The sequence below is a fragment of the Cynocephalus volans genome, chromosome 12 (genome assembly GCF_027409185.1).
Source record: "Cynocephalus volans isolate mCynVol1 chromosome 12, mCynVol1.pri, whole genome shotgun sequence".
Classification (NCBI taxonomy): domain Eukaryota; kingdom Metazoa; phylum Chordata; class Mammalia; order Dermoptera; family Cynocephalidae; genus Cynocephalus; species Cynocephalus volans.
In genome coordinates, this window is record NC_084471.1 from 102,137,328 (window position 1) to 102,146,473 (window position 9,146).

General features: G+C 40.6%; 2 pseudogenes; one reads left to right on the top strand and one right to left on the bottom strand.

Annotated features, from left to right (window-relative positions):
* Positions 1-3,523: 3,523 nt before the first annotated feature.
* On the bottom strand, positions 3,524-4,452 carry LOC134361103 (olfactory receptor 5W2-like; annotated as a pseudogene).
* Positions 4,453-5,171: 719 nt separating this feature from the next.
* LOC134391793 (dermatan-sulfate epimerase-like) lies at positions 5,172-8,302 on the top strand (annotated as a pseudogene).
* Positions 8,303-9,146: the final 844 nt, after the last annotated feature.

Consider the following 9,146-nt stretch of genomic DNA (forward strand, 5'->3'; position numbering starts at 1 on the left):
CCAATATAATAGGTTAGTTTTGCATAATTTTAAAAACCTTATAGACATCAGTCCATTCAGTTTGTATTCTTTTGTGTTTAGATTCTTTTACTCCTTTTAGTGAGATTACTTCATACTGTTTCTTGTGGTAGTAGTTCATTTATTTTCATTGCTGTGTGGCATCCTAATAGACAAACATACCATATGTGATTTATTAAACTCCAAATAATGCACTGTACAAGCTTTAAGTATACATATTCATGTGGTTCTATTGGGTACAAAACAATGAATGAATATTTGGAGGTCCTAAATTATATATTATACATACGTGTGTGTGTATGTGTGTGTGTCCATCTATAGTAGATAAAGCTAAACAGTTTTCCAAAGTTGAGTGCCAAATCCAAATTCTACTGCCAATGTATAAGAGCTGTCATTGTTCCACAATCACATAACACTTGAAATTAATATTAATTATTTTCACTAGAGTCATTTGTAGTTGAGTCACAGTACTGTACTGAGGTATTAATTTTTATTTACCTGGATATTAATAGTTGTATAGCCATTTCTGTGCCATGTACGGTAAAGTCTGCATGCAGAATGGCAGGCCAGTTAAAAGGGCTGTGTTTAGAGTATCTGGTCTTTCACAGTGCACATGCTCTAGCTGGTATCACTGTCATTGTCATTTCAGGTGGAATCAGTCTGGACATGCACTGCAGTTCTCTTGCATAAAGCTGTAACATGCATCACTTTTGTTGTTATCTTATTTTGTTTTTATTGTAAATATCTCCAATAATGGGGACAGGTTTATATGACGCTAGAGTCATAAATTTTTAGATACCTAATGTGGCAACTAGTAACGACTTTTTAGATAATCTAGTGTAAGTCCATTTTTTACAGATGAGGAGACTGATATGTAGTGAGGAAAAGTGACTTGTTAAATTCCACAGAGATTTAGAATCGCTTTGGGTGACTAGTTCACAGTATGTTTCTAGAAAGAAGGGTTCAGGGAAGATAAAAGTTGCTGACTGTTTTTTCACAGAAAACCTCCTACTTTCTGGGTCATTGAGAACTACTATAGATTTATCCTAACAAATGTAGTTATACAACCCATCACCAGTATGTATCTGTCTGTTCACTGTGTTATATTTTTATTGAAATCTACCATCATTATGTCATGATCATATTTAGACACTTTAGTTCTAAGGCTGAAGGTAAGGGCTAAAGATAAAGAAGCTGCCTAGAGTGCTAACCCAATACACACAGTCCAGAGTGATGTCATATTTGGGCCGTGCTATTTTTCATCAGTCCCTGGCAGCTGTATGAGAAGGGTATGATGTAGAGAGACACAGAGCAGAGGAGAATGATGGGGATCCCAGTGGACAGACTGCAATAGATCAAAGCCTTTTGATATATGTTTTCCCTGTTTCTGTGAATTATCAAATTGAAGGGCCACTCCAGGCTATCTGCTTCAAATTTCTATTTAAATCATGAATCTTCTTAACAATTGTCTTGGTAAGTGACTTTTTAACATTTAACTAGACAAATTCAGAGAGATGAGGCCTACGATCAATCAACTTGGTTTCTCCCATTTGTAGATATACCTTTATTGAGATTAAGATCGCATCTTTGTTGGGATTACAATTTCCTCCTCTTTATTAAATGGGCCAATAGATCAAATCAATTTCTATGACATCACTGTCATATTTCATATGGAAGGGAGAAAAGATGTTTATGTTTTCTGAATTTGCAGCAATCCACCAACCCTCCAATTTGTTTGAACTTTAATAATTTTCAAGCAATGCTTTCATCTATGCTGTTGCTTTTAAGAAAGATTAACAAGAACATGTGTAAATTGAGAACATATGGTACAGGTGGAAACTCTTAAAACCTGTTTTCTAAAAGAAGCATGTCTCGTGGGTTTTTTCCCCTCACTGTGCTCTCCTATAATCTGTCACAGTGTCCCACAAATGCCACCTTGAAAAGCAGAGGAGTCTCTTGTGCTTTACTTTCATTCTGAAATGTTTTCACACAAGGACATTTTAAAGTGGCAGCTAGAATACCTGTCTTTTAGTTTGTATAATTGTAATGAATTATTGAGTGTCATTGAGTTTTGTATGATCCTTCAATTATATGGCCATATCCACATTTTGTCAATTCACTTCTCCCTTGGCCAGAGGCATATGATGTAGGAAAACATCAAGAAAGTACCCAGGACAGGGCTGGCAGTTTAGCATGGTTGGTAAGAGCATGGTGTTATAGCACCAAGGCCAAATGCTCAGATCTCCATATTAGCCAGCCTCCAAAATAAATAAATAAATAAATACCCACCCACCCCCCAAAAAACCCTAAAAAACAAAGTAACCAAATGAATGTTCTTTACTTCCTGTGTAATCCTTATGCATGTCTTTGTAGACATGCACATTGATTACAACATTATCTTAGCATTCACAGCGTTTTATTTACCTTCTCAGAAGCTATAAAATATATATTCAAGGCACACATCTGGCCCTCAGTTAATTATACTTTGATATCTAAAAAACACTCAAAAATTTTATGGTGTATATTGATTTTTATTAATTATTTATGTTTTAGCCTTGTGTCTTAGGCAAGTGCTGGAATGACAGGCATAAAATACACAATCCTTAAGACAAGAATGCTCTCAGTCTCGTTTTGGAGTCAATAGCTTAATAAGCAGAGTAATAGAATAATACCTTTAGGTGAATATTAATCATGAATCTAAAATAGGGGCATTTCACCAGGTCTGAGGAGGGGAAACAAGGGACGAAAAGTAGAGTGGACGTGACTGAGCTGAGAATTTCAACACAAAGATGAACTTTACTGGGGCCTTTCCCTTTGTGCTTCAATTTTTACATCCTGAGCTTCCTCTTCTCTGGCAAAGCATTGTCCAGCACACCCCTGAGTTTCTACTTCTCAGCTTCTCCATCTATAACTCTTTCTTCTCTCCACCCCCCATTGTATATTACTCATTGTTTAGATCTGAAACTAAATGTCCCCATTTCAAAGAATCTTTTCTCCTCTGTAATATAGATTTAGACATCTTCCTTGTATTTGAGTATGCTGCCTTTTGGCTTAATTGCATTTTACAGTTTATTAGGAATTATTTGTAAGTTTAATGTTTCCAGTTTCACTACATTATGAGATTCATTAGCATAGAAACTAATGAATTACCATAAAATGAAAAGCACACAACAGTGTAAAAGGCACATCCTAAAGACTTGATAACTCTCAGAATAATTAAATTAATTCATGAAATAAAGAGCATACAAATGAAAGTTAAGCACACTAATACAGAGACAAGAAAGTTTTACAAAAATAGAGAGAACTTTATTTAAGTTGAAGGCACATGATAAAGTATAGCCTATTTAGGAAATTTCAAAATTTTAGCATGCTGTGAATTAGTAAAATGTGTGTTATATTAAGTTAAGGTATTTGAGACAACTTTATAATACACAATTTGAAGAAAGCAATGAGTGTGCGTTTCTGTGTGTATATAAATGCATATTTATTTACAGTGTATACATATTTACTTAAAAAGTTTATTTTTCATCTTTCCCAGGGCTTCTTTCACATCCTAGTTCTTTAGGCTATAAATCAGAGGGTTCAACATGGGAATCACAAGGGTGTAAAACAATGAGATCATTTTGTCCTGATCTAGAGAGTAGAATAAACTTGGCCAGAAATACACGAAGCACATAGTTCCCTGGAAAATTGCAACTGCAGTTAAGTGGGAGGGAAAGGTGGAGAATGCTTTGAACCTTCCCTCAGCAGAGTGGATCTTTAAGACTGAAAGGATGATATAAAAATAGGAGACAAGAACTCCTGAAATGGTACTCAGTTTAATCAACCCCAAAATGGTGAATATCACCAGCTCATTGACCTGTGTGTCTAAGCAAGATAGCAATAGGAGAGGAGGAACGTCACAGAAGAAATGATTAATCTCATCAGATCCACAGAAACATAAGTGGAATGCCAAGGTCGTATGTATTAAGGCATCTGTCATTCCTACCAGATAAACTGCAGCCGAGAGTAGGAAACACACTCTGTTGGACATATTGACTGTAGCAAAGTGTTGCTAATGGTCTTGTACCGATCGAAGGCCATCACTGCCAGCAGCAGACACTCAGAATCTGCAAAGATACAGAAGATGAGAAATTGCAGAGCACAGCCAGTGAAAGAAATAGATTTGTCTTCAGCCATCAGGTCCACCAGCATCTTGGGCCCAATTGCCGTGGAATAGCAGAGATCACAGAAAGAGAGGTGGCTGAGGAAAAAATACATTGGCCTGTGAAGCTGCCAATCCATCCTAATTAAAATGATCATTCCAAAATTTGCCAGGACAATAATGAGATAAACAATTGGAAATACAGAGAACGGAGTTACTTTTACTTTCGGGTTATCTGTAATTCCCAAGAGAAAAAACCCGTTACTAAGGAGCAATTTCCCCCTGTCCATTCTTCTCTGATCTTGTTCAAAACTGTTTCAAAAATCAAGAGAAGGATAGATTAGGATTTGACTTTTATGGATATCCAAAAAGTATTATTTGTAAGACAGAGCATGATTTGTTTCTGTAAATTGTCTTCTTTACTCTCAGAAAATACTCCAGACAAGTGTCACTTTTTAATAAGCATTCTCATGTGCAAAAACTAAAAACGTCTGGAATAGAAAGTTGACAAACTTTGATTCTAAATTTACATAGAATTCCCGAGATATGTGGCTTGTCTTGGGTTGGATCGCCCAGTCTCAGGCAGTAGATCAAAAACGGTTTGAAAAAAGCGCCCAAGTTAGAGAAAAAAGGCCAGAAGGCACAAGATCAACCGTATTATATTTTTGACAAATAGGATCACATTTATTGTATTTTTCAAGAAACACAATTGATTTTTTCACTGACAATGATATTGGATCTAAGTTAAATGAAAATTATTATGGTACTGTTTTTGGCACAATATCTTTAGTGTTTACTGAAAAATTAAACGAATGTTATTAAACTGTCTAATCGCTCACCCTCACTGGTTTCCACAGCATTCATGACCCATTTGTATGACTCACCTGGTTCCAAAGGATCAATCTCCTGAAAACCAGAGAGAAGTGGTGAGAAGAAGTGGAAACGCAGACTGCAGCACACACGTGAGCTTGTTGTCAGCTTCTAAACTGACTTTTCCATTAAAATCAACATGGGAAGAAAACAAACGTCTCTGAGATGCGTGGACTTGATTCCTGAACTTACACGTCCAGTTAAGATCCCGGGGCCCGGGCGCGGTGAGGGTTCAGCTCCGAGGGGCCGGGCCCGGGCGCCATGGAGTGAGGCGGCCGGGAAGGGGCTGTGGAGCCGGGGACGAGGCTGGCAGGCGACGCCGGAGAGGACGGAGCCGCGGCGGGGAGCGGGTCTTTCGAAGCCGGTTTGGCTGCCTTGGAGATGTGGAGATCGGATGCCACGATGAGGACTCGCGCACGGGGCTCCCAGTGTGTTCTTCACAGATTCGCTTTGCTTGGTGTCAGCCTCCTTCACCGACGAGAACCCGGAAGTCACGACTCCCTTCACCAGTGCCAGCCACGACAGCCACCCGCTGCTGGGCTTCTCCAGGGCGGAGGTGGCGGAGCTGCAGCTCAGGGCGGCCGGCTGTCACGAGCACGTCGCCTCCGGCGCCCCGACGCCGTGCACACCACGCCGCCCAGCCCTGTGGAGCGCCTGCCTCCTTGGGAGCCCAAGGATCACAGCGCCCGCTGGAATGACACTTACGGAAGCGACCTGGGTGCCTTGGCCATGTTCTGTGTGCTGTATCCTGAGAGCACTGGAGCCCGAGACACGGCCAGAGACTACATGGAAGGGACGGCAGCGCGGCCTAGCTGCTGAAGGCTGCTCCTTGGGATGAGGTCCCGCTTGCTCACTCCCTGGTTGGTTTTGCCACTGCTTGTGACTTCTTGTACAACTACCTGAGCAAGACACAACAGGAGAAGTTTCTTGAAGTGATTGCCAATGCCTCGGGATATACGTATGAAATTCATGCAGGAGAGGATGGGATTTCAATACCTGCACAATCACCAGCCCACCAGCTGCATGGCTTTGCTCACAGGAAGCCTAGTTCTGATGAATCAAGGGTATCTTCAAGAAGCCTACTTATGGACCAAACAGGTTCTGACCATCATGGAGAAATCTCTGGTCTTGCTCCGGGAGGTGACGGACGGCTCCCTCTATGAAGAAGTTGCACATGGCAGCTACACCACTCAATCACTCTTCCAGTAGATGTTTCTCATTCAGAGGCACTTTGGCATCAACCACTTTGGCCATCCGTGGCTTAAACAACACTTTGCATTTCTGTACAGAAACATCCTGCCAGGGTTTCAAAGGACTGTGGCTATTGCGGACTCAAATTACAACTGGTTTTATGGTCCAGAAAGCCAACGAGTGTTCCTGGATAAATTTGTCATGCGTAACGGCAGCGGTAACTGGCTGGCTGACCAAATCAGAAGGAACAGAGTGGTGGACGGTCCAGGAACACCGTCCAAAGGGCAGCGCTGGTGTACTCTACACACAGAATTCCTCTGGTATGATGCCAGCTTGAAATCCATTCCTCCTCCAGATTTTGGCACCCCTACATTGCATTATTTTGAAGACTGGGGTGTTGCGACTTACGGAAGTGCACTACCTGCAGAAATCAATAGATCTTTCCTTTCCTTCAAGTCAGGAAAACTTGGGGGACGTGCAATATATGACATTGTCCATAGAAACAAATACAAGGATTGGATCAAAGGGTGGAGAACTTTTAATGCAGGGCATGAACACCCTGATCAAAACTCATTTACTTTTGCTCCCAGTGGTGTGCCTTTCATCACTGAGGCTCTCTATGGGCCAAAGTACACCTTCTTCAACAACGTTTTGATGTTTTCCCCAGCTGTGTCAAAGAGCTGCTTTTCTCCCTGGGAGGGTCAGGTCACAGAAGATTGCTCATCAAAATGGTCTAAATACAAGCATGACCTGGCAGCAAGCTCTCAGGGGAGAGCGGTTGCAGCAGTGGAGAAAAATGGGGTGGTTTTCATCCAAGGAGAAGGTGTGGGAGCTTATAACCCCCAGCTCAATCTGAAGAATGTTCAGAGGAATCAGATCCTCCTGCATCCACAGCTGCTTCTCCTTGTAGACCAAATACACCTGGGAGGGGAGAGCCCTCTGGAGACAGCAGCAAGCTTCTTCCACAATGTGGATGTACCTTTTGAAGAGACAATGGTCGATGGGGTCCATGGGGCTTTCATCAGGCAGCGAGATGGTCTCTGTAAAATGTACTGGATGGATGATACTGGCTACAGTGAGAAAGCAACCTTTGCCTCAGTGACATACCCTCGGGGCTATCCCTACAATGGGACAAACTGTGAATGTCACCATGCACCTTTGAAGTCCCATCACCAGGGCAGTTTCCCTCTTCATAGGGCCATCTGTAGATGTTCAGAGCTTCAGTATCCATGGAGACTCTCAGCAACTGGATGTGTTCATAGCCACCAGTGAACATGCCTATGCAACTTACCTGTGGACAGGTGAGACCACAGGACAGTCTGCCTTTGCACAGGTCATTGCAGATCGTCAGAAAATTCTGTTTGACTGGAATTCAGCCATCAAGAGCACCCTTGTCCCTGAGGTGAAGGACTATGCTGCTATTGTTGAACAGAACCTGCAGCGTTTTAAGCCAGTGTTCCAACTACTGGAGAAGCAGACCCTGTCCCGAGTCCAGAACACAGCTAGCTTTAGGAAGACTGCTGAGCGCCTGCGAAGATTTTCAGACAAGAGATAGACTGAGGAGGCCATTGATAGGATTTTTGCCATATCCCAGCAACAGCAGCAGCAGCAAAGCAAATCAAAGAAAAACCGAAGGGCAGGCAAATGCTATAAATTTGTAGATGCTGTTCCTGATATTTTTGCACAGATTGAAGTCAATGAGAAAAAGATGAGACAAAAAGCTCAGATTTTGGCACAGAAAGAACTACCCATAGATGAAGATGAAGAAATGAAAGACCTTTTAGATTTTGCCGATGTAACATATGAGAAACATAAAAATGGGGGGTTGATGAAAGACCAGTCTGGACAGGTACGGATGGTGACAGCTACTCACAGCAGAGCCCATCACTGTCTGCTTCGTACACCAGACTGTTCCTGATTCTGAACATTGCTATTTTCTTTGTCATGTTGGCAATGCAACTGACTTATTTCCAGAGGGCCCAGAGCCTCCATGGCCAAAGATGTCTTTATGCAGTCCTTCTAATAGATAGCTATACTTTATTGTGGTTGTATTCTTCTTGTTCCCAGTCACAGTGCTAGCACCAAAGCTATAAATTGCTTGATCATTTTGTGATTATAAGGGTCTAGGCAAAAAAAAAAAAAGATTAATTGCCCCAGTTTGTTATTGGAATTTTTTTTTTCAGATTTATTTTAACAAATTAAGGGAAGGTATTTTCACACAAGAAAGCAGGGACTTGGAGAAATCAGAACTGGAGCAGGCAAAGAAATTATTAAAGGAATAAAAGTAGTTCAGTTGTCCCATGCTGCTTCTCGAAGTGTTTGGCTTTGCTAATTTAGTAGTCTGTATACTACTAGTGTTAGAAGAAACAAAATCTGTTTTTTTTTTTTTTTTAATGTAATGATTTTTCTTAAGAGCATGCTGAAAAATGAGTGTTGCTAAGTCCTGGTATCATGATGTCAGCTTCCTTGGAGAAGTAGTTCTTTAGTTATGTGAATAGCAGGAACTGTTACCACAGGATCTGGATGGCTATTCAGGTTACCTAGTAAAAAAAGATGGCAGAAGATCATTAAAAACTTAAAAGACATGTTCAGTAGAAAACATATGTCTATGAATGAATATTTCTTTGATGATACTGCTCTCTCCCACATGTAATTGGTTGCTTGTATTTGCATTCATGGGTTGATCAATAAGTCAATTACAGGTTACTTAATATTGTATTTTCCTTATATGGAAAACTGTTGTAGACCTAGTGACTAAACTTTTTAAAATAAAATATTTTATATCCTGAATGTTGATCTCAATACCAAAGAAGATGGGAAATCCAAAATTTGGATATATTCTTGTTTTTTAATAGAAAATTTCTTCAAGTTTATTTTGCTAAATAAACACATTATAATAGTGAAAAAAAATATATATATATGT